Source organism: Erinaceus europaeus, chromosome 3 (genome assembly GCF_950295315.1).
Source record: "Erinaceus europaeus chromosome 3, mEriEur2.1, whole genome shotgun sequence".
In the NCBI taxonomy this organism is placed as follows: domain Eukaryota; kingdom Metazoa; phylum Chordata; class Mammalia; order Eulipotyphla; family Erinaceidae; genus Erinaceus; species Erinaceus europaeus.
In genome coordinates, this window is record NC_080164.1 from 18,057,609 (window position 1) to 18,083,821 (window position 26,213).

General features: G+C 47.7%; 1 protein-coding gene and 1 long non-coding RNA gene across 7 annotated transcripts in view; one reads left to right on the top strand and one right to left on the bottom strand.

Annotated features, from left to right (window-relative positions):
• The window catches only part of RBKS (ribokinase), a 102,265-nt gene that overhangs the window by 11,641 nt on the left and 64,411 nt on the right, over window positions 1-26,213 (bottom strand). The window lies entirely within an intron of this gene.
• Window positions 1,050-25,789, top strand: LOC132537446 (uncharacterized). Its single transcript, XR_009548879.1, has 3 exons — window positions 1,050-1,165; window positions 4,102-4,184; window positions 25,565-25,789. It is a non-coding gene; the product is annotated as an uncharacterized LOC132537446 (long non-coding RNA).

Consider the following 26,213-nt stretch of genomic DNA (forward strand, 5'->3'; position numbering starts at 1 on the left):
CAGGTGAGGAAGGGAGTCTTGTTTGCACTGGATCAGAGGCAGTGAAACAGGGAGTAATATATACACGAGGCTGACCTCATCTAAATGTGTGTGTGCACAGACAGACACACACGCACAGTCTTAGAGACATGACATGGTTTGTTTAGGGTCACAGCACTGTAGTTATCCAGGCAAACTTGGTTCCATACTCTGTTCACATCACCCCCACAGAAAATTTTCATGAGGGGGTCTCTGTAGGTAGGAAGTGAAGAAAGGAAGGAAATCCCCAACCAGAAACACTTCCCACCCTGACGTCTCTTCTCATCAAATGCTTTCCCTAGGACCCTTCCCCTAGGATGCTTTCCCTAGGACATTCAAGACTAGTTTGCATACAGGCCTGCAGTTTGGTACAGTGCGAACACATCTCCAACCCTGTCTCTCCTCCAGCCTCAGCCAGTGCTTGGAGCTGACCTCACCAACTGTTTTCAGTTTCAGCATGTTCTCTGCCTGTAGTCTCTTTCAAGGTGACCAGATGACCCGCATATACAACAGTTCTTTTGTGTCCATGAAAATGGAGGTTAGGTTGTCACGGCCGGGTTACTTAACATTCTCATTGTTGAATCTATTTATATCCTATGCTTTCAAGTGCCAATGAATTACTGCCTGTTGATTCACATCTTTAGGGTAACTATTTTTATACACGGGTATTTTTTTTTAATGGAAAGTGCTTTAAAAGTGGAAGCTGTATTGTATCACTGTGATTTTCCTGTAAGTAAAGTACTTTCCAATCAATCATTCTTGGAATAATAGGAGAGTTTGCATTGATAGAACATGATGGCTTTAACCTTTCACTGAAAATCATTTTTGTGCCAAAGGGGTGATGGCATAATTCATCTTTCTTCCATCAATACACCCATGTGGCTACTGCTTGTCGCCTTCTCACGATGGTTTTCTCTTAAGGAAAGCGAGCTGCTCTGGGGAGTGGGTCTGCAATGCCTGCTCTCCCAAGGGTGTCCCCACTCTGGGATGTCAGCAGCTCTGGTCTGGGATGCCTGTGGGGGCAGCTGCAGGAGCAGTAGTGAGTGGACACCAACACTTGGCCTGTGAAACTCCTGGAGCTTCAAGTGAATTGCTTGGGAGGGGCTGGGGGGCCCTCTGTGAGCAACTGGTGAGATGACCCTGAGCGGTGAGTCAGAGAAGTGGGTGCTCAGGAGGACAGCACCCCAGGACCGGGGTGGGCAGCCCCTCCCACTTGGGCTTGAGGCACTGTAGGTTTAGGGGACAGGGGAGGGAAGTATTCCTCATTAAGAAAACGATTACAAATAAAGCCCATGGTATTTTCTTACACCCCGTGTACTCTGTCTCCCACCCCAACCCCTTTCTCCTCAGGTCCCTTCTGTTCAGGCCACTGGTTTGTTTTATTTCATCTGGGTTTCCACATCCATTTTACTTCTTCATACTGCACACACATGGGTGAAATCATCCCACACTTTCTCTTTCCTTTGACTTATTTCACTTCAGGCTCCTTCCATTTTGCTGCAAACGGTAACATTTCCTCTTATTTTTTGTAGATAGATAGATAGGCAGACAAAAAGACAGACAGATATAGAGACCATAGAAGCAGAGCTTCCTTCAATGCAGTGGGGGCCAGACTGTAATCTGGGGCTGTGTATATGGCAAAGAAAAATGTCATCATTTTAAGTAGCCAAATATCCATTTCATTCTATTGTGATTATACACACACACACACACACACACACACACACACACACACACACACACACACACATTTTTTTAATGCTGTTCCAGGGAATGAATTTAGGTTTCCAAGCATGGCAAGGCATGTACTCTGCCTGCTGAGTCACCACCTGGGCCCTATGCCATGTCTTTTTCTTTCTTTTTCTTTTAATGCTTATTTATCACAGAAGAAAATGGGGGTGTGGAAAGTGAGAGCGAGTGAGCACCAGCTAATCACTCTGGCACATGTAATGCCAAGGACCAAACTCAGGGTCTCCTGTTGAAGAGTCCGATGTTTTACCCACTGTGCCACTCACTTCCCAAGCCACCCTATGTCACGTCTTCTTTATCCAGTTGTCTATCAGCAGGCAGCTCGGTTGCCTCCACAGGTCAGGTAGCGTGCATAGCACTGCGATGATGGGAGGTCTAAGGTCTATCTTAACGTTTTTTGAGGAAGCTCCACTGTGTTCCAAAATCACTGCATTCCTTCTTCTCTCTTTCAGACCTTCCTCTCAGTCCACCTGCTACACTCCCTGCTCCTCCCGGCCCCTGCCCACCCACAGCTCAAGTGTGACCTTCAATGAGCTTTTGAGTTCCTGTCCCAGTTTCTCAGGGCTCTGCTCTGAGCATGTGACACATTGGGGAGCTTCACGCATTTGGGCAGGAAACGCCACAAAGGGGAGAACGTGCCACCCCAGCGGAGCACACCTACGTGCTGGCCCAGTCCAGGTGGTCTGTGTGAGCTCTCTGTCTGGGCTTCTGCTTAGTGCGAGGCTCTCTGCTGGCTGCCTGGGAAGTCAAGGTCTTCATTTCACAAGGCAGGGAAGTGGAGTCGGGGCTGCAAGCTGGCATGGCACAGGGTGCCCCATGAGGCTGTCTGTGGGACTGCAGGCCATCGTTGGCTCAGCAGGTGTGTGCCAGTCAGAGGGGTGTCCCGAAGGCTGATAGCAACTTTGGGAGATTCTTAAAGTTGAGGGAACTGGGATTCTATAAAGTTAAATAACCTGCCAAAGTAAAGATAAAGGTGGCAAGTGGGGAATGGTGGGTGGTCAGGGCAGGAGATGGCTTATCCTGTAGAGGGAGGGCTTTCTCATGCATCAGGCGCTGGGTTCGAACCCCAACACCACAGGAGAGATTCATGGATAGTTGAACAGTGCTGTGGTGTGTCTCCTTGCTCCATCTCTCATCCCTTTCCTTCTCTAACTAAAACAAATAAATAAATAAATAAAACGAAAAAACTGGGCCGGGGGTGCTGCTCAGTGGCATCATGCATGCCTGGGTCCCAGAGTCCTTCCCTGGTGCCGCATCACAGAGAAGGTGGTGAGTGGCCGGCAGGCTAGCGCCAGAGCTATCTGTGTGGAAGCTCAGCCCAGAGCAGGAGCCAGACTAGGCTCATGGCCTCTGCTCAGGCCTCCCTGTTTCCCTGCTTCCTCCAGGATGAAGTCAGGGTGAAGACTTGAACCTCAGGCTGGAGCAGGCCAGAGCTGTGGGCCAGGGCTGCCTGGGCAGGTGTGGGGAGGAGCAGCTTTCAGGAACAAGCAAGCACGCGACATGCACAGGACGTCTGGGAAGGAAGAGCAGTCAGGACGGGTCTGCAGGCCAGGAGGCGATGGCAGAGAACAAGTGGGGGGAGGTGGTGGTGGGGGTTGTGGGGTCCCCTCCATGACCTGGAAGCTGGACCTGGGAGTCTGCACCCCACAGCTTCCTCTCTCACCCACAGCTCTAACTCACCACACCTGGACAGGACTCACCTCTCTGCCTGGATGAAGCCTCTTTTGACTTTCCAGTTTGCAGACCTCCATAATAAAAACCTGGGGGTCTTCTGGGCGTCCCCCCACTGCCCAATCTCTTTAACCTGTCTTCTCACCTCCATCCTTCCTCCCACTTCCCTACTTCCTGCTCCCTCCATGCAGGGATCCCACGTGCTTCCTCACCACAGTCCTGCTGCGTTCAGCCCCTTGCAGCATATTCTTGTCCACTTCCAGGCCCAAAGTCCTTTGAACATTTCTCAGCTTCTGTATAACTCTTGCTCCGTCACACGCACGAAGCCCACTCTCCCCATGCAGGCATCTTGGCCTGGAAGCTTCCCTGGACCAGATCCCATCCACCTTCTCAGACTCATCCTAGGTCAACTCAGTCATCAGTCATTTACCAAGGATGCCCCAGGTCTGGCAGGCACCCTCTCAATCCCCTTTGTCTCTCCCCCCCTCCCCCCCCGTCTTCATTGCTTCTGTGCCCTTGAGGCTAGTGCCAGGCCCAGCTCATGGCTAAAAGATATGGAAATGGAGCCAAGCACTATCAAGGGAGTGGCACCGAGTAGGAGCATTACAAGGTCCCAATGACAATGAGACAGACTTGTGAAAGTCTCCATTTACTCAATTCCAGGTGATGGAAACACAGGTGAGCCGGAAGGCACGGTAGGTGCTGAGTGAGCTTGGACAAAGCCCCCATGTGATGAGACTCCCAAGGTAAGAGTTTGTCAGGTGGCTCCGGCAGCCCAGACGATAGTCAGGGAATGATGTCATTCCAGGGCTTCACTGCTTAGGAATCTGAACCCACGCTGGGTGACTCATCCCCCAACTACCAGGGACCCTAACACTTACAGCCCTGCATTCCTCCTCGATGTCTTCATACATTCCGTCTGACAAGTAGATACCACTTGCCTTTCTTTCCAAACCCTCTCCCCACACAGAGCTATTCAAAGCCCACACTCTGGACCTGAATTCCTCAGGCAGGCCTGTGGTTGCAGAGACGGGGGCTAAAGCAAACGGGCCAAAACATGACTACATCCTAAGTCAATGCATCATTTCTTCTTCAGGAAAAAACAAAACAAAAAACAAAAACCAAAAACCAATAATGCTGCAAGGAACTCAGGAGAGGGCGGGGGAGGACACATGCAGAGCAGCCGAGGCCCCTCTGAGCTGCCCCAGGTGGGCAGGCTGTGTCAGTGCTGACACTTGGGCATCAGCTGAACCAGCGCGATGGCAAGTCCTGCCCAGCTCTCGCTTCTGAGTTCGAGGAAGGGGGCTTCTGCCTCGTTCCTATTTGCAGGAGGCTGAGACGGACGTGGACATAAAAATCGTTCTTTGGGGGCTGGGTCATGGTGCACCTGTGAAATGCACAGATTACCGTGAGCAAGGACTCTTTTTCCTATCCCCTGAAAAAAAAAAAAAAAAAAGAAAAGAAAAAAAAGGGGGGCGAGCCACTGGGAGTGGTGGATTTGTAGTTCAGGCACTGAGCCCCCAGTGATAACCCTGGTGGCAATAAAAACAACCAAAAAACCATGTTCTTTGTTCTTCAGCAGGTAGTCATGGAAGGTCATGCGCCTGGGGAGGGAGGGGAGAGGAGGGGAACATAAAAGGGGCAAACCAATATAGTGTCAAACCCTGTCTTCCACTCCTTTTTGTTAGTGTTGTCACCTGTTAAGAGGGTGAACTCACTTGCTGGACAGCTGCAGGGCAGGTTCTCCTCGGGTCAAAGCTGGGAGGGGACAAAAAGGTTCCCTCAACAGGGGGAAGATATTTGCTCAACCGGAATGTGCAGTAAAGGGTTTGGAGTTGCTGGCCTGGAGTTTGATTCCTGATTTCACCACTCTGGCAAAGTTGCACAATACTGTGTCTGTTTCTGTGTAGAATGAGAACCAAGCTCACAGGAGAACTATACATGCTGATCACATGATGTGTGTGGAGGGTCCCAGGGCTCTGCTGGGAGCAGAGTGTCTGACAGAGGAGGGCTGGAGCAGGGGGTCTCAGCTCAGAGACTCTTTCTTGTTTTTCCTTAAATTATTTTGCCACTACAAATCCACTGCTCCTGTGGCCATTTTTTTGGATAGGACAGAGAGAAATTGAGAGTGGGAGGGGGGAGATAGAGAGGGAGAGAGACAGACAGATATCTGCAGACCTGCTTCAGGTGAGGTGGCTCAGACCCTCCTGCAGGTTGGGAGCCAGGGGTTCTAACCAGGTATCCTTGCATGGGTCCTTGTGCTTCATACTATATGTGCTTAACCCAGTACACTACCACCCAGCACCCCCTTTTCTATTTTTTTATTAGTTACTTACAAAATTACAAAATAACAGGGGCATAATTCCACACCTTTCCTACCACTAGAGTTCTGTGTCTCCATTTCCTCTACTGGAAACTGCAGTGGTTCTTCCAAGGTCACAGATGGATTTAGTTTGACTACTACTTCTATAACTGCCCCTCTCTCTCTCTCTCCATATATATATACATGTAATTTTTTGGCTCATTTTTTCTATGGCCCTGCCCTCTCTTCCTTTCTAAGTCACACTTACACCTATTACTACTTCTGAATGTCCTTTCTTCTTTCCTCTTCTCTCTCTAGGTCCTGATGGAATTGGGTTTCAGAGCCCTTTAGTCATTTTCCCCTAACAAATTTCTCCCCCTTGGGGAGTATGGACCAAAATTCTTTATGGGGGTGCAGAAAGCAGGAGTTCTGGCTTCTGTGACTGTTTTTCTGATGGACATGGGCACTGGCAGCTTGATCCAGGCTGTTTCTGCCATTCCCTAGTGGGGTAGGAGAGCCCCTTGATGTGCTAATGCTTTTGGAAAGGAAAGCACAGGACATAGAGAAACGGGATCACACCAGGGTTCTGAGCAACAAGGAGGGCTATGGTCCTTGGGTAAGGGGTTTTTCTGTAACTGACTTAATGTTCCCAGCTTGGGGTAGGGTGAAGGGTATTCAGGAATGTACTCCAAGTCAGGAAGATGCAAAGGCCAGAGTCCTGCAGCTCTGGAAACCAGGCTCCAGAGGGCCAGTGGTGGCCACCTGTATGCATGGGGCGTTCTGAAACTCATTCCCCTATGGGGACATAGGGTGACACTTTACAGAGGCTGTGGGTGAGAGATTAAAAATGTAAGGAATGGGAGTCATGCAGTAGCGCAGTGGGTTAAGCACAGGTGGCGCAAAGCACAAGGACCGGCATAAGGATCCTGGTTCAAGCCTCTGGCTCCCCACCTGCAGGGGAGTCGCTTCACAAGGGGTGAAGCAGGTCTGCAGGTGTCTATCTTTCTCTCCCCCTCTTTCTTCCTCTCCTCTCTCTATCTTATCCAACAACAACAACATCAACAACAACAACAATAATAACCACAACAATAAAACAACAAGGCACCAAAAGGGAATACACAAATAAATATTTAAAAAATCTTCTAAAAATGCAAAGAAAGGTTCATATAGACAGTCAAGACTAGGGGAACATGATAAACTTCATGCTTTCAAATGGGGCTGAGGACCAGAGGAATAACAAGGAACCAAAGCTTCTGGGGAGGCACAAAGGTGGGCTGTGCTGACGGACAGCATGGGAAGGGGGTGTGCACCCCGTCACACTGTGCTGAGGGAGGACCCTGTTTTTCACTTCAGAGAGCCAGTCACTGGGCAGAAAACTGCTTGGGAGAAGCACAGGCCAAAGGATGGCAGGCAGGCTGGGCACATGCCGTGGGGACAATGGGACCTTGGAAGACTCCTCTAGCCATCTAGGGAACTGGAGCCCACGCTGGTTAGTGGTGGGCAGTGGGCCATCTCATCTACCTTCTCCACGTCAATGCCCTCAATACTCACTCTACATGGGCGCAGAAAGAGGAGAGCCCTCTATCTTCTCTCCATCAGGACACGTTTTCTCAGTTGGGGCAAGGTCTCTCCCCTTTCCCACTCCGGGGGCAAAAATTAATTCTAGCATTGGGGGAGGGTGTGTGGCAAAAATAAATCTTGGACATTACAATGATTTGTGGTTCTCCAAAGAGTCACAGCACGGAAATATATATTATAGTTTCTCTTGAACAAAACAAGGGTTATGTGAAAAACCTACACATAACCTTTTGCCTTCCCTGCCCCTAACTGTTGAAGGTCTGCAGAGGACTAGAAGTCTGACTGATAAGTCAGAGCTGGCTACCACATTTTGTATTTCTAAGCATTACTATAACACACACACACACACACACACACACACACACACACACACACACATATACACACACACACACAGGTCTTCTAAAACCTTTATTCCTAATATTTACATTTAAAAATATTTTATACATTTACCATACCCAGTGAGTGTGAAACATAAAAAGCTTTTAACTTTTTACCCCTCTTTGCTTTTCCACAGTTCTGTTGACTTTCATCAGTATAGTATTTTGTAGCTTCTATCATTAGTTCAGGAAGGGTGATGATCTTACTTAACTTACTTATTGTTATTTTCTATTTTTACAAGAGCATTGTTCAGCTTAGGACTACGGTGATATATTCTTACAGTAAAGGAATCTGGAGAAAAGAAAATATTGTTAAGAAAAGCACAAGGAAGAAGGACTGGAGAGAGATGAAGTCTGAAGCCTAGGTCCAAACCCAGGCATGAGCTGGGAATGCTACGGCTCCTCCACTGCAGTCTCTTTTCCTTTCTCTCCCTCTCTCTCGCTCTGCTGGAATGAATACGTTGGCCAGGAATGGTGCAGCTGCCATGGGGCAGGTCCTGGTTCTGTGAAGAAGACGTGGAGGAACACAGAGTACTACACTGCATGTAGGGCTCTTTTGGTGTGTTCAGGAGCCCAGACCAGGGGCCTCTATATTGTAAGGAGCACTAGTTAGGTATTAGAATTGCTCTGCTTTCTTTCCATTGAGCCAGAAATTCTTGTCTCCTGGCCAGTTTCCCTCCTGTTTGCTTCAATTTACAGTTTCCATGGTCACCAGTGGGCTGGGGGCATGCCCCAAGCCCAGAGGGAGGGAACTTGATGGGGAGATCAGAAGAGAGTTCTGCCTACCTTCTTCCCCAGGAAGGAAGTGCAAGGACGCCTCCTAGGCAGACAGAGCTGTGCTGCCAACACAAGGCCCCTGCTAGTAGCACAAACCTGGACAGGCCAGCCTTTCCTTATCTGCCCATATTTACATCATGAGGATGAGTTCACGTCCTGTGTGACCCTGACCTTCAAGTCTTCCCTAGACAGAGCCGGTCAGAGAGGGGGAGTGGGGGCCCGTTCTTATCCTCATGTGCCAGTGATGACGGCTTTTGCCCTTGGTGCATTTGCAGGGAGCTCCACGAATCACCATGTCAGGAATGTCCCCAACTTTGGCGTCTACTATTAGCTGTCTTAATTTACGAGACTTACATTTCAATGATTAGGTGGAGGTGGTTGGTTTTTTTAAATACTCTGATTAAAAGAAAGCAGATATGCTCTTCCTAGTGGTATTTCAAATGATTGTTGCCTCATAGCTTCATACTGTATGGGTGTGCACACAGCAAAGCTTTTCACCTTTTATTTCTATCAAACAGGCACCATTTTGTTCCCTGGTTATTCAATTTACTGGCAATTTGATTTTAAAAACAACAACATCAGGATATAATTCACATACCACAGAATCTAACTGTTTAAACTTTGTGTAGGACAGCCATAATCACAATCTAACCCTAGGCCATTTTATTCTCCCAAAACACCTCAGACCTATTAACAGTTAATTTTTAAAAAAATATTTATTTATTTCCTTTTGTTGCCCTTGTTTTATTGTTGTTGTTGGATAGGACAGAGAGAAATGGAGGGAGGAGGGGAAGACAGAGAGGGGGAGAGAAAGATAGACACCTGCAGACCTTTCACCACCTGTGAAGCGACTCCCCTGCAGGTGGGGAGCTGGGGGCTCAAACCGGGATCCTTAGCTGGTCCTTGTGCTTTTTACCACCTGTGATTAACCCGCTGCGCTACTGCCCAATGCCCAACAGTTAATTTTTTATTTCCCCTCACTGCCCCCAGGCCTTGGAACCCCTACTTGACTTTCTGTCTCTATCAGTTGGTTAAACAGGCGTATGATTTTGAGCAAAACCATTTCTTGTCCTAATTCTATAATTAACTAATAGCTTGTTATTCCATAATCACCCAACCACAGTGAACCTCTGAGACTCACAGCTAACCTCCTGACCTCAGCTGGCACTCTGTGGAAAGTGAAGCTGACGTGGCACTGTAGTCATTGTGAACCCCAAGGCAACAGACGTAGCTCCCTCCCTGTACTGAGAGGTTCACTCAACAGCTTGCAAAGTTTTGCAAGGTCAGAGTTACAAAGGAACCAACAGCTTGCTGCTTAAGAATCTCCTTGGTGAGGTGGTTTGGAAAGGCTAAGGCTAAGGTAAAAATTGGCCCACATTCTTCCCCAGCACAGAGGCATTACCTGGTGTAGATTGTGCTGTCTGTTTTGTAAACCCAGATGGACACAGATCTGGCTCTCTTGTGACCTGACCTGGCTTGCACGGGGATGGGGTGTCTTTTTGGTCCTCTCCTCAGGACTAATATGCGGCAGTGGCCACTTCTCTTCCTCCATGAAGGCCAGGCTTCCCTCGCACGGGGCTGGAGGGGAGCACTGGCAGAGATCCTGTCACTGTGGGGAAAGTTCTGGGTCCAAGAGCTTCAGTGCCCATACACATAGTCCACCCTCACTGTTGCCCACGAATGCAGCATGCTTGAACATGGGTATGCTTTTCTTGCCCCTGGCGGCCACTGACTGGGTAGTGTTTTCCTTTCAATGCCAGACACATGGGGAGGGGGGGCTGAAGGGGCAGAATCTGAGCCTCCTCCACCAAGTGATGAATTAGTCACTACCCGGACAGAAAGGCGAGGCTGGCCGGGGACGTGCCAGGGACGGGCCCCTTCCCAGCCTTTGCCCTGCCAGAGGCCATGATGCCCAGAATCCCATCTGCAAGACGGCACACTGCACTTTAACTGCACTTTCTGGTTCACAATGCATGTTTGCAGAGGTGACTCGCTTCCACTCCGGGGACTGTCCCTGGGGTAGGGAGGGTGGTCTTTTGCTTTCCACATGAGAAAGCAGCAGGTGCCAGAACTTGCTCAGGGTCGAGTGGCTGGGGGACGGGACTGAGATGTCCTGGTGGAAGGCCGCTCTCCACTGAAGCAGTCTCCTGCAGAGACCAGGCCTAGACAGACACTCCAGCTTTAGACAGAGAACAAGAGCTCCCCGCGTGGAGAGCGCCTCCATTTCAGAGACTGGGCTTTTCAGTTAAAAGACAGTGAAAGTTGAGAAACAAGCTGCCCTCTCCCCAGGAATGCCGGGGCCATCTGTGCAGCTAGAGATAACTAGTTTAAGCCTGCAAGAGTGATGAGGATGCGAAATACGGCTTGTGCGATGGTTAAAATTTAAAAGTTCCCACTCAACTTTACCTACTCAGTTTGCTTCTGAATACCTGCTTTGCTGAGATAAAGATTGGTGTCATAGGTAGAGATTAGAGTGTAGGGTTTAGATAAAGATTAGGGTGGAATGTGCCCTTTGCTTTGCTCAAGGTAAAAATTAAAATGTAATGTGCATCTGTATTCCTTAAAGACATCTGCTTGTGTAACCCTCATCCTTTAAGAGTATAAACAGAGGGTCTCAGAGTTGCCCGAAGTTCCTCAGGGAGCGGACCCAGCTAGTGAACCCTCATCACTGAGCTCCCCTGTATGTGTGTCTGTGTGAATAAATTGTTAAACATCGTTACTCTGTCTGTGACTGTCTTGGTGTGCGATTGGGCTTGGACAGTGGCCTCGTAACACCTCGGAGTGCCCTCACCATCTGCAGCGCATCTGTGACTAGCCTGAGTGAAGGCACTGCTTCATCTTCCAAGGAGGAGGCTGCTGGGGGTGGGGTAGGGGTGGGGGTGTGGTCTGTGAACACACAGCCTGCTGGGCTGCCCCCTGCTGCTGTTTCAGACTCACCGAGCCTGGGGTGGGGTGATAACAAACCCAGACCCCAGAGAAGATGAGCAAGGCCTTTCCTATTTCTGTAGCTTTGTAACTAAAAAGCAGACAATCCAGGGGCTGGGCAGTAGTGCACCTGGTAGAGCACACATGTTGCCATGAGAAAGGATCTGGGCTCAAGCCCTGCTCCCTACTTGCGGAGGGGGGGGGAGGAAGCTTCACGAGTGGTGAAGCAGTCTGCAGGTGTCTTTCATTTCTCTTCCTCCCTTCAATTTCCCTGTCATAAATAAATAAATAAACAAGCAAGCAAATGCAAACAGTCCAGGGTGAGAATGAGGTTTGTGCTTCAAGAAAGGTACCGGGTGTCGCTCAGGTTGTGGCCCAGGGCCACACCTTGAGAACCCCCATTCCAAGGCATTTGTGCCTGGAGACAACGAATCATTTTAAACGGAGTCTGGAGAGTCAGGTGGGAGATCAACTGGAGCAATCCTGCCACTGGCCAACAACGAGACAACGCTGAAGAACAAGAGCCCTGAGCAGGGTGTGCATGAGTGGGGCTTGCTGGGACTGAGGGGGACGCTTGGCAGGGCAGCTGCTCTACAGGGCGAGCACTCTGCTGGGGCTGCGCTGGAGGGCTCTTCCTGGGCGCGGAGAGAACACCTTGTACTCGCGCATGCGAGGTAGTTCTTGCCAACCCCTTATTTTCCAGCTCTCAAAAAAGAAAAGGAAGCTGGGAGGTGACACCCCTATTAGAGAGAATCAGCACTGAGGAAGAATTAATCACTATTTACAGGCTGTGAACTTGTCAGGCGGGTCTAGTAGGGGTCCTTTCTACGCTGCAAACATGATGGGTTTGGGACGAGAGGGGGGCAAATTTTGACTCTTCCCAGCCCGACTCTTCTGTTCTGAGATCAGAGTGGGAAAAGGTGAAAAGATCTAATTGTCGATGCTAAAGATAAACATGCAACATTTTACAGGGTGGAGGGGAGGGGTGTCCCAGTGGAAAAGAAAGATGAACTTAAGCTGGGAGTCAATCCTTTGTGTCACAGCAGGGAAAAGAGGCAGAGGGCTGCCTAAATATTGGTTCTAATTTTATTTGCAATTCTACATTACATTAAACTTTCCTTGTACTTCTCTGTAGAGCAGCAACCGCTGACACAAATTGGTGCGCCTTCTCGTTGACATCAGAATTCCTCTTGAATTATGCATTTCCATCTGGAAGAAGCTGATGGGGCTAAGGCTGCTTTCACTGAGTTGGGTGGAAACAGGGAGGCAACACCGGGTATGTGTGTGTGTGTTGGGGGGGGTCGAATGCTGGAGCAAAGCGAGGTGGGGCCTCCTCTGCTCAAGGGCCATTTCACTGCATGTAGTATTTCAAGAAATGACACCAGCTAATGGCAGAGGAGTGGGGGCCAAGCTATGGTACATGTGCCCTGTAGGACACCACTGGGATTTGAGAAAAGATGAAAGCTTGCTTTTTGGGGACAACATGAGTGGAACTGAGGGGGTCATGTTAGGGACGACAGCCTAATGGTTCTGCAAAAGACTCTTATCCTTGAAACTCCACAGTCCCAGGCTCAATTCCCAATGTTGCCATAAGACCAAAGCTCTGGTCTCTTTCATTAAAATAAAAAAGTAATACAAAAGGAGAACAAATACGAGATGTTCCGCACACGTGGGATCCAGGTGACACAGCAAAGGAAGAGGTGCAATGAAACATAAATAAACCCTTGGTTTAAACATTGGTCAGAGGGCACTAATGGGGGAGAGGGAGGGGTGGCCAGAGGGCTGGGGGGGGCAATGTCCTGAGGTGGAAGGACAGACAGCACTTTGGTGGGGGGTGAGGTATGCCAACAGTCATTCAGGGGGAGGTGTGGAAATGTACCTCTGAGACTCAACAAAATGAATAATAAAAATTTAAAATGATACTGGTTTTTCAATATTTAAGATATTGATCAAATTAAAAAATATGTTGAATAAATTTAACTGAAACTTTTTTTTAAATTGATACTATGAATATTGTTAGTGCCTGCATGGTCAATCCACCCCACTGGTGTCCTAGTGGTAGTTTTTTTTAAGCTTTCTTTTCTTATTAATAGGATAGAAAGAGGGAAAGGGAAGATAGAGAGGAAGAGAGAAAGAGTGACACGTATAGCCCGCTTCCCTGCTTGTGAAGCTTCTCCCCTGAGTGTACGCATCTGGGTGTGCCGCTGCCTGGCCTCTAATTTTCAGCTATTATCCCACCAGAGTCACCAGAACAATAACAACAACAAACCTTCCAACTATTGGCAAGAGAAGCTCTGCTAACTTTTCATTCCAGAATCACTAGGCTCTTTCTTAATTGGAGTGCTACAATTTACCGTTTGAAAGTGTATAGACAGATGATTCTAAGGATTGCACCACTTCAGTGTGATCTGAAACTGAATCAAAGACAAATGCATTTGTTGATTTCATCCACACCATCCTTCCCGCGAGACTGTGCATGGCTGTGGCGCTCTGAACCCCAGAGGTCAGCGCCACGGGCTGAAGTGGCTCCATTACTGGTGACAAATGGTTCCTGACCCAACTCAGCCACTGGCCCATAGTGACAGAGGCCACTGGCTGGCTCCATCTGGGGGCTGTTGTCTCCCAGGCCCCCTCCCAGCTTCTGGTTTGTGATGGGCTCCGGGCTGGGCTGTCATACCAGTACTGAAAGGGGGCGTTTTGACAAATTAGCAAAATAACCATATGAAAAATGGAGACATACTGTTTCCTGCTACCAGATCACACCCAGAGCAGATCTTCCACAGACCCCGCTCACTGCCCCTTTTCTGTATCCCACTCCCCCTCAACCCCAGCCTGAATCTTGTCCTGAAAGAAGTCTTCAGCCATTTCTGAAAACAATGCATTCATTTTAATCTTTATTATTATTTTTATAAATTATTTTTTGATATTTAAAAAATATTTTATTTTATTTTAATGGGGGGGCAGAGAGAAAGACCAGACCACCACTCAGCTTTGATTTAAGGTGGTGCTGAAGACTGAACCTGGGACCTCAGAGTCTCAAGCCTCCGCTTTAACTTTTATTTTATTATTTATCTATTTAGTTTTCATGTGGCCCTGGGGAATGAGCCCCTGGGAGATACACATGTGTGATAATGAAAGAAGCCTCTTAGGCCTTTTTTTTTTTCTTTTCTTTCTTTCTTTTTTTTTTTTTGGGGGGGGAGGTATTTGGTTGGAGCAGTTTTTTTCACACTTTATTTTAGAGGGAGCAGAAAGGAGAGTGATGGAGTTAGAGGAGAGATGTCCCAGCACTCCTCCACCATTCGTGGAGCTAATTCCTCCAGGGCCACTCATGGCTTTCCCCGTGATGCTGGGGTTCAAACCCAGGCCTCATGCACTTTGCCAGGTGAGCTATGTCCCAGAACCCCCACCCCCTCCATTTTTAACCCTTCCTCGTTACCCACTCCAGCCTAGCCATGGGAGCTGGGGATGAGGTGCTTGCCTCACACACAGCTGACAGCTTAGAAACGAGCATTTTCGGTTTTGCTTGCAAGAATCTGATGTAAAAATCAATCCTCAATCAGTCAGGCCAGCACTTATGTCCAGCAGCCACCTCACCATGCTCTCTTCTCACCAGGGTGGTCCTAGTTTGGCCAGAGGTCCGCCAGCCCAAGAAATGTGAGGGTCTGCTGACAACCTGGGCTCAGCCCCGACAGCCTGGAGTTGGGGGTGGAGCTCAAGGCTGGAGTCCCAGCCTCTCTTCAGGCTCATGGTCAGGACCTGCATGAGCTCAGTGCCCGCTCCCTCACAGTCCTCATGGCTCCTCTGTCTGGCCGCAGACAATGGTCTTAAAGATTGAAACTGGTTAAAAGCCCCAAAATGTCTGTGATAGATTAATTTATCCTTTAATATAGAAATTCCATTATCGATGAGAGCGAAGTAGAATCTTGAGTCTGAACCAAAACTGGAATTTAAAAAAGGCCCATTCTTCAGGCAATGTTAATGGGGGCTTTGTATTTAAATAGCTTTATGTACTGGTGAATAGACAGCCCTTAATACCAGAATGTCTGCTAGTGATTCACTGGGCTTAAAGCCTGGCGTTGCCTTCTGTGGTCAGAGACCCTTTTTCTCTGTGAATCCACGATTCTAGATAGAAAACAGTTCATTCAGTAGGACTTTGTAGCTCACAAAAGATCCCACTAACACATTTTTCTGCCAAGTGTTCATCTTCTAACAGCTGCTTTTTTTTTCTTTTCAGTAAGAGGTACTTGAAATAAAATCATTGTTCTTTGGGGGGGAGTGCATGCTGAAAAATAGCTCCCAAATTATTAAATAGCAAAGGCATCTGATAATCTTAGCACCAACCACAGGTTCCACTTCTGCTGATGTGCAAAAATTTGAGCAATTCGTCATTGCACAATACTGTGTTTAGATCCTTTTTAAAATTTTTTTTATTTTTTTTATCTGCTTGAGCTGTTAGGCCACAAAATCAGTAGGCAGTGGCTGTTATTTATAATGTCTCCGCTACCTTCTAGTTGCTTCTTCACTCTGCCCTGGCATGGGGGCTGGGTCTAGCTGTGACAGTGCAGGAAGGACCTGAGCCATTCTTCAGTCACTCTTAACTTTGCTGAAAGCTAGTATGGAAGCTTTACAGCAAACTGCAGCTGGGAGCTGGTGTTTGGTGGCCTACACAGCCCAAATCCACCTGTACTGGCCAGTCTGCCACTTCATCAGGGGAAGAGCTTATAGTTGGCGAAGAGCATGTTTCTAACATACAGGTAACAGGGAAGAGATCCGAACTAGAAGCAGGATGCAAAAAGAGTTTCCCGTAAGTGTTATTTACTTTAAATGAATGAGATTTCTGCCCGGATGTGACCCGTCTGCGTTGCACAGATTACTGAGTCCCCAGAACAGGGAAGGTAGGCAGTCAGGTGTGCCCAGGGCAGGCACAAAGGATCACCTGAACATCTTATTTACTGGATGTTCCCCTGTATCTTCCTGTTCCAACTGCAGACAACTGGGAGTAATTCTCAGTCCTTAGGTGAATTAGGGCTCAGAAACCTCAAACCACTAAAACTGGCAGAACGATCCGTTTGTTTTGACCATGAAATAGGTATCATCCTTAGACCCTACCCCCCATACCCACTTAAAATGATATTAAAGTGGGGCCACGTGGTGGTGCACTCAGTTGAGCGCAAATGTCACCTTGTGCAAGGGGCCTAGGTTCAAGTCCTCACTTGCAGGGGGAAGCTTCACAACTCGTGACACAGTGCTGCAAGTGTCTCTCTGTCTCTCTCCCTACTTCCCTTCCTTCTTGATTCCTGTCTGTATCCAGTAAATAAACAAGTAAAATATCAAGAGAAAGGAAGTCTTAAAAACATTAAAGGGAACAAATTGTCTCTAGGTCCTCTGAATGCTTAAGCATTCTGAAACCCTCTTCTCAACATTTTCGTGGCCACCTCCCTGGTCCAGGCTGCCAGTCTCTCTCCACATCAATGTAGTCGTCTTTGGCTACATCTTTCTGGCTCCAGTGCTGTCACCTCCAATCTCCTGGTCTTTCCTAGGGGGTGTGGTGTGAGGCTGTGATGGGAAGAGCTCTCTTGGCTCCAGGGTGTTTCGGAAGCTGCTGCCTGGTCCAGCTTCACCATGCTCACTGTCTTTCAGCTCTGCTCCCTCCCCGTCCTTGAGGCAGGTCCCAAGGCTCTTCATTCTGAGAGGGCCTCCCCCCCGCCCCACCGAGGTGCACCCCCTTACTGCACAGCTCACTTTGACGGTCCAGAGACATTCTCTTCTAGACTGAAGCTCTTTAGGGTCAAGTCTTAGCACATCATTGTGTCCCCAAGACACGGTGTGTGTGTGAGGTGGGGAGATATCTGCTGCCTAGTATATGGAAGTTCACAGTGGGGTGCTGCTAGCCCCACTCAGCCATGACTCTCAACAGTTCTGTTATGTGTGTTTGTTTTTAATTTACTTATTTATTTGGTGCCCTTGTTGTTTTATTGTTGTGGTTATTATTGTTGTTATTGATGTCATCGTTGTTGGATAGGAGAAATGGAGAGAGGACGGGAAGACAGAGGGGGAAAGAGAGATAGACACCTGCAGACCTGCTTCACCGTTTGTGAAGTGACTCCCTTGCAGGTGGGGAGCCGGGGGTTCGAACCGGGATCCTAAGAACGCTAGTCCTGCACTTAACTTGCTGTGCTACTGCCTGATTCCCCTGTTAAGTGTGTGTTTTTTTAAACATTAAAAAATATTTATTTATTTACTACCTTTTGTTGCCCTTGTTGTTTTATTGTAGTCACTGTTGTTGTTATTGATGCTGTTGTTGGATAGGATAGAAAGAAATGGAGGGAGGAGGGGAAGACAGAGAGGGGGAGAGATAGACACCTGCAGACCTGCTTCACTGTGAAGTGACTCCCCTACAGGTGGAGAGCTGGGGCTAGAACTGAGATCCTTATGCCGGTCCTCGCGCTTGGCACCACCTGCGCTTAACCTGCTGCGCTACTGCCTGACTCTCCTGTTATATGTGTGTCTTTTTTTTTTAAAGGATGAAACCATTCATCCATTTTTAAAAATATTTATTTATTTATTTCCTTTTGTTGCCCTTTTTTATTGTTATAGTTGTTGGATAGGACAGAGAGAAATGGCGAGAGGAGGGGAAGACAGAGAGGGGGAGAGAAAGACAGACACCTGCAGACCTGCTTCACTGCTTGTGAAGTGACCCCCCTGCAGGTGGGGAGCTGGGGGCTCTAACCTGGATCTTTCCGCTGGTCCTTGCGCTTTGCGCCACGTGCGCTTAACGTGCTGCGCCACTGCTGGACTCCCCTGCCCGACCCCCCTTATGTGTTTTTATGAGAGAGGGAGAGAGAGGGACTGTGTGGCCGGAACACCGCTCAGCTCTGGTGTGTGTGGTGCTGGAGATGCAGTCTTCAGCCTCATGCAAGCAAGTTCCGAGCTCTGTTGCTGAGCTACCGCCCCCACCCCCAGCCCCAGTGCTCTTTTCTATGTCTTAGACGTCAAGACTACTGTAAGGACTTCTCACTGACTTCAGTTCCAGAGGCTACACGGTGCCACGGAGCCTGCAATGACTGGGATGCTCTGAGAACAAGGGGTAGGCAGGCGGCCTCAGGGTCCTGTCTGGGAAGAAGCATTACTTGGCTTCTCTTTCTTGCAGGTGTTAGTTTATTCTCATTAAATTTTTTTTCATGTATTTATTTATTTTGGATATAGACATAGAGAAACTGAGAGGGAAGGGGGAGATAGGGAGGGAGGGAGGGAGACAAGGAGAGAAGGGAGAGAGAGAGGGAGAGAGGGAGAGACCTGCAGCCCTACTTCGCTGTTTGTGAAGCTCCCCCTGCACGTGGGGAGCAAGGGCTTGAGACTGGGTCCTTGCACACGGTAATGTGCACTCAGTTGGGTGCACTACCACCGACTTTATCTTCATTAAATGAAAACATTTATTTTATGAGAGAGAGGTGGGGAGAGAGAGGGAGAGAGAGAGAAGGGCACTGCTCATGTCAGCACAAGGGGTGCAGGGGACTGAAGCTGAGTCTCTGCTCTGCCACTGAGCATCTCTCTCCACCAAGCTTTAAGACACATGGAGAAGAGCGTGAGAAGGAAAGCTAGCGCCTGTCTACTCGGCCTACAGACGCAGCAATATAAGAGACAATGGCTGAGAATTTTTCAGAATTAATGAAATTCCTAAACACTGGGAGATTAGAAGAATCAGAATGTCAGGAGCCATATCAATGAGAACAAATCCAGAGGGGCAGGCAGTGGCACACCAGATCAGGTGCACACAATACAGTTTGCAAGGACCTGGCTTCAAGCCCCTGGTCCTCACCTGCGGGGGGGGGGGGAGCTTCATAAGTGGTGAAGCAGGACTGCAGGTGTCTCTCTGTCCCTCTATCGCCCCTCTCCCATCTCAATTTCTCTCTGAAAAAAAAAATCCAGAGGAACTAGGCTGGGTATGAGTGTTTTGTAGAAAGTTGAGAAAATTTACATATGTATCGACAACTATATTTACTGTAAATCACTAATAAAAAGTAAGTAAAAAAGAATAAATTCGGGACTGGATTCATTGGAGTAAAACTACAGGATTGGCAATGACCAAGAAAAGTTCTTATGAAACACACACACACACACACACACACACACACACACACACACACACACTGTTGTTCCTTATAGCTATACACTGACTTTTCTGAGCACTAAGCATCTTTAGCAAAGAGGTCACTATATATATATATGTGTGTGTGTATCAGTTAACAGACGTCCTGTGATTCGTGGGCCAGCCTCTGCAGCAATTACCTGTCCTCTGTCCTTTCCTTACAGCCAGCAAGCTTTTTGTCATCAGCAAAGACACTGTGTCCCCTTATTGAGATTGTTCTTAAGGTTACTGCTGGTTACTCTTTCAAAGTCCCAGCCGAGTCTTCTTTATCCCAGGATGTCCATGTTTGAATTGTCATGTTCTCTCACTGACTTCCTGTTTTGGGCCTGGCCTTCCCGTGGCCACAGGTAGAACCATCAGAGGCAACATTTATTAAATCAGGAAACGGGGTAGTTGTTTTACTTTCAAGTCATTTAAAGAGAGCATTTGTGACTGAGATTCCTAAGGGGCTCTGCAGACCCCTTGAGAATACTGAAGGGAAGCTAAGTGACCCTCACCCAGAAATAACTTAGTTTTCCAGAAGGAACTAGAAGTCTTTTACTACTTAATGGGGCCAATTATTATATGCCAAGCATTGCATTATATTCCCTGGAGTTGCCCCCCCAAAGAACTCTCTGAGCAGGACCTTGAGGAATTTGCTAGGTAGTGAAGGTGGACTGTTTTCTCTTTTTGAAATGTAGATAGTTAGACTGGTGTGTTACAAAGGAAAACTGCAGTGGGAGGTGGTGCAGAAGATAAAATATTGAACCTTGAAGACAGAGTGATGTTCCGGTTCTGTCTCACCTCCTCCCCCTCTCTCATAAACAAATATATTTTTTAAGGGACAGTATGGGGCTGAGAGGACAGCTAAATGTTAAAGCACTGGACTTTCAAGCCTGAGTGTGTCCCCAGAGACACCAGGCATAATCTCTGACACCACTGTATGCTATAGCTGAGGGGTGCTTTGGTCACTCCCCTGTTCTTTCTCTGTCATAAAAAGAAGGAATTACACTTTCTCTAACCTCCATAGTTGGTACTTCAGGCCCCTATGTAAAAAGGTTTGGAGAACAAATGATCTGCTTATAGTTTCTAAGAGTGGCTTGCTAACCAATGACAAGAAGAAATGGAAGACTGGGAAGTGGTGCACCCAGTAGAGTACACATATTACCATGTGTGAGGATCTAGGTTCAAGCCCCTGCAAAGGAAAAGCTTATGAGGGGTTTATCAGTGCTACAGTTGTCTTTCCTCTCTGTCTCTCTCCCTCTCCCCCTCTCTATTTCTATCAGGAAAAAAAAAAAAAAAAAACAAACATGGCACCGGGAATGGTGGAGTTGTGCAGGCACTGAGCCCCAACCATAACCCTGGTGGCAAGAAAAAAAAGGAATGGCAGTGATCAGTGCCAGAACTATGGCTATTTGGACTGGCATGGCCCTGCCACATGACCATTTATGGAGCCTGGCTCCTTGCCTGGCACAGGAAGATGTGGGGTTAATGGCAGTGGGACCTAGGTTTCTCTCCGGTGATGCCAGGAGCCAAGGTCATACCTACCGTATGTGCTAGTGAGTCATCAGTGCCCCTTCTGGTCAAGCCACCTGGTGCCTTCAAGTAATGCAAGTAAAGCAAATGAACATCCAGGGGACAGTGCAACGAGTAGGAGCCACTGATGACAGTAGGCATCACATGCCTGGCACTGCTAAGGGCTGCACGTGGGTGAGTGAATTTGGGCGAAACTGCTCTGCCCCACCCACCCTCTCAAATTCTCTGTCTCTATCCAATAATAAATTTTAAAAAATAATAAAAAGAATTCCCAAAACTGCTCTGCACCACACAAGGCCAGCAGAGCCTCTGCAAGATTTGACAGGTTCTGAAGATATAAAGAAATAATGCAGGTGTCATAATAGGCACCTGCATACAGCGAGTGACCAGGACAAAGCAGGGCTGGGATGCCAAGCAGGACAGATAGATGGCTGGCAAACTGTCAGCAGAGTCAAAGGCAACAGGCACAGTAGAGGCTACATGGATGCTAGACTTGGGCAGACACACACACACACACACACACACACACACACACACACACACACACACACGGCATGTAAGTGCCATTCTGATACATACAGTGCTGGGAATTTAACCTAGGACCACACATCTGAAAGTCCTGTACTCTACCCATGTAACACCACCCCCTCTCCAGACTCTGCACAAGCTGAGGCTCGAACCCAGATCTTTGCAAGGGTCCTTGTGCTTAGAACATTCTGTTAGTAGCAGCAGACTCCTCATTGTCCCAGGGGACCACTTCTCACACCTTCCTCTCTCATTGCTCATTCTTCATGTGAGAAGGGGCTTGGCCTCCACACTGCCCATCTCAGCATCCTTCACCAGCACTGACTCTAGTGAGAAGGGAAGCCAGGAGTCAGATACACCTCTGTGCTTCCAGCTGGTGCAACAGCCTCGGCCCCTTTATGAAGGATGGCAAGCATGTCTCTGGCCCAGGAGTCTCCGCCGCCGCCTCCTCCTCCTCCTCCTCCTCCTCCTCCTCCTCCTCCTTCTCCTCCTCCTCCTCTTCCTATCCTTGTTCTAGCTTCATTCTGGAGATACTGCAAGACTTCCATGGGGTCTTGATCCATAGAATATCAAGTCTTACCTTATCTATGGAGCTCAGTGAGAAGTGCTACCATTGTTTCATATCTATATTTCTCTTCTATGTTTCTTTCCTCAGATTCTGCTAATTTGAACCATTTTTAAAAAATTAATCAAAAGGGAGTCGGGCTGTAGCGCAGCAGGTTAAGCGCAGGTGGAGCAAAGCACAAGGACCGGCATAAGGATCCCGGTTTGAACCCCGGCTCCCCACCTGCAGGGGAGTCGCTTCACAGGAGGTGAAGCAGGTCTGCAGGTGTCTATCTTTCTCTCCTCCTCTCTGTCTTCCCCTCCTCTCTCCATTTCTCTCTGTTGTATCCAACAACGACAACAACAATAATAACTACAACAATAAAACAACAAGGGCAACAAAAGGGAATAAATAAATAAAATAAATATTTAAAAAAATGTTAAAAAATTAATCAAAGTACTGTACTTGGATATTTGCATGTTTGCAAAACCAAATGCTTTTTTTTCTTTGTGTGTTTTCAATCTTCAATAGTTAGTGTAACAGAAGCTGCAAGAGGTGCTATTTTATTTATGAAATGGAGTTCTGCCTACCAACTCATCGTAGTTTAAAAAGAGAAAAGGTTTCTTGTTGTCTCAAGAGTCAGTAAGGAATCTCAGAGGTTGAAGATGCTTCTCTCTGACTGGTATCCAAACTCGGTTATGTTTGGATGCACAACCCAGGAGAGGGTTAATTCAGGATCGGAACTCAGGGCATCACCTGCCCTGAGGCCCCAGGACAGATATTTACAGTAGAACTTTGTCCAGCACCCTAAAGGTACTGGACCACTGAGGTGCTTTCGGCTGAAGCAGGCACACTCAGTCAGGTTACTTCCTCCTCAGAGCAGCCGACTGTCTAGTTCCCCTCTGGCAAAAAAAAGAAAAGTGTGTCCATCTGCTGTCTGTGTGTGTGTCTGCTTGGGCCACCGTAAGGAGGCCCCACAAACTGGGTGGCTTAAACTACAGAAATTGACTTCTTCCAGGAGTCCAAGATCATGGTTTTGGCAAGGAAGCTTCATTCCGGGGCTTCTTCTCTGGGTCTGTGTGTCGCTGCCATCTTTCTGTGCGTGACCTCACGCTTGTGCCTGCTTAAGAGCTGGCTGGTGTCTTCTCGTTAAGGACACTGTCCTATGGATCAGTGCTCCATCCTCTTGCCCTCATCTCACCTTAATGAACTCTTCCTAGGCTCTGTCTCCAAAGATAGTTACGGGGGGGGGGGACTAGAGTTTCAATAGATGCACTTTGGAGGGGACATAATCCAGTCCAAAGCACTGTGTCATATATGTCTCTCCACCCCTCCTCTGTGGGTTGATTCAAGTCAAAGGTCCATGAACCTATGTAGACCCACCATCACATCACATCCGTAACCATGAAGCATCACTTACAGCCTGATTCCTTTTACAGTCCTTCAGGCCACACATTAGCCAAAGGCAAAGAAACTCAGAGAAAACCCAAGACTGGACCACTTGATATATTCTTAATCATGAGAATGAGACTTGGAGGATTAAACTGAGCTATGCGAGACTCATTCAGAAAGAAAAGTTGAAGATGAGCAAAGTTCCTCTGAAGTCTGTCATGTTTTTGAGTGACAAACAGAAACAGCTCAGCTTTGACATTTATTCTGATATTTCTAAGGGAAACTGTATAAAATATAACATATTCTCTGAGGGAAATTGTTTCTTTAAAGATTCAGGGAGGGGTGGAGTGGGGGGAAATAAAATCTGCCGAAAGCAGGAAGTGAAATATTCAGACTTAAGGAAGCCCGGCGCTCTGGAGCTGAGGGTAAGGCTGACCCATTGGCTGGCCTTAGAAATGTATCCATTCGGGAGTCGCCCTAGGTGAGAGGGCTGCCCCCTCCTTTTGTGGAGACCCTGAGATGCTTGGGAGGATCCTGCTGAGACCAGGAACAGTGACCAGTCACTGGCTCCCTGGTGAGGATAATGTCCCAGACCTTTGGTGCCTCAAGCATGAAAGTCCAGGTGGTTGTGCATGTGGTTAAGCGTTAACATTACAATGCACAAGGACACAGGTTCAAGCCCCTGGTCCCCACCTGCAGGGGGAAAGCTTCAAGAGGCATGAAGTAGGGCTGCAGGTATCTCTCTGTCTCTCTCCCTATCTCTCTCTCTCTTTTCAATTTCTCTGCCTCTATCCAGTAAAAAATAAATAAATATGTACACCTATGTTCATAGCAGCACAATTCATAATAGCTAAAACCTGGAAGGAACCCAGGTGCCCAACAAATGAGTGGCTGAGAAAGCTGTGGTATATATACACAATGGAATATTATGCAGCTGTTAAGAACAAGCAACCCACCTTCTCTGACCCATCTTGGACGGAGCTAGAAGGAATTATGTTAAGTGAGCTAAGTCAGAAAGAAAAAGATGAGTATGGGATGATCCCACTCATAAACAGTAGTTGAGAAAGAAGAACAGAAAGGGAAACTAAAGCAGGATCTGATTAAATCGACAGTAGGACACCAAAGTAAAAACCCTGTGGTGAGGGGGAGGGTGGACATTCGGCTTCCCGGGGCAGCGGTGGGGGTTTGGGTGGGTGGATGGTATGTGACAGTCTTTTGGTGGTGGGAATGGTGTTTATGTACACTCTTATTAAAGTGTAGTCATATAAACCACTATTTAATTAATATGAGAGGGGAAAAATTGATCATATGTCTCGAACTTTTTAAAACACAGACTAAGGCTTTTTAGTACACAGGCTGAGTCTTTGAAATGTTGACTCTCTCAAAAGTTTAGACCATGTAGAACAGAAGCAACCGGTGGCACAGCTATATACAAGATGCTGGGTATTATACAGCAAACCCTAACAAAGGGACTTTTCAAAGTTAACCCAATTACCAAATAATGTGATAACAATAACTATCCATTGTCTTTTTGGACCCTAAGACAGCAGGAACCTCACATTTCCACTATAGAGCCTATATTTTCCCCAGTCCTGGAACCTTAGGGTGGGGTCCACTTTCCTGCATGCTTCTCTCAATCCATATCAAATAATATTGCATCCGCCAATCGCAACCTAATCAATACGAGAGCCACCCCAGCATGCTTCACTTCAGACTGTGTCTAGAGACTTCAGGTGTGGAATGACAACCCTTCAGCTTCATCACTCGGTGAGACCTTTCCTTTCATAGTATTATCTAATTCCATTCTAGGTGGTCCACTCCCCATTAAAGTCCCCAAACCTAGATATAGACCAGGTCCCTTGAGATAGAACATATGTTCACACATGTCCATAAACCAGGGAAAAATATATACCTGAAAGCAGAAGTACACAAGAGTCTGCAGAGAGTACCTCCCCAACACTTCATCTCCACTATTCCAGCCTTTGGGTCCATGATTCTTCAACAATTTGTTTGACTTTGTATGTTAACTCTCTTTTCAGCCGCCAGGTTCTGGATGCCAGCATGATGCCGACCAGACTTCCCTGGACTGAAGACCCCACCAATGTGTCCTGGAGCTGGACTTCCCCAGAGACCCACCCTACTAGGGAAAGAGAGAGGCAGAATGGGAGTATGGATTGACCAGTCAACGTCCATGTTCAGCGGGGAAGCAATTACAGAAGCCAGACCTTCCACCTTCTGCAACCCACAACAACCCTGGGTCCATGCTCCCAGAGGGATAGAGAATGGGAAAGCTATCAGGGGAGGGGATGGGATACGGGGACTGGGTGGTGGGAATTGTGTGGAGTTGTACCCCTCCTACCCTACGGTTTTGTTAATGTTTGCTTTATTAAATAAAAAATAAATAAATATTTAAAAAAATCTTCTTCAATAACCAGTATGCTATCTCCCCAGCCCCTAGACAAATGGGAAATGGTATCACGCATCTTATTTCTCGATGTGACTTCAGGCAAGATTTTGCGGTGTCCCCACATCACACTTAGTGCACATCTCAAAGTAAAAGGGGAAGCATATGGGCTTAGGGGACAACTCCACATTCAGCAGCACCAGAGTGGAATGAAGAAGTCCTCCTTCCCACACCCTCTCCCACCCTGCTCCCCTTCCTAGGAGTAACGAGCATCACGGTTGGGT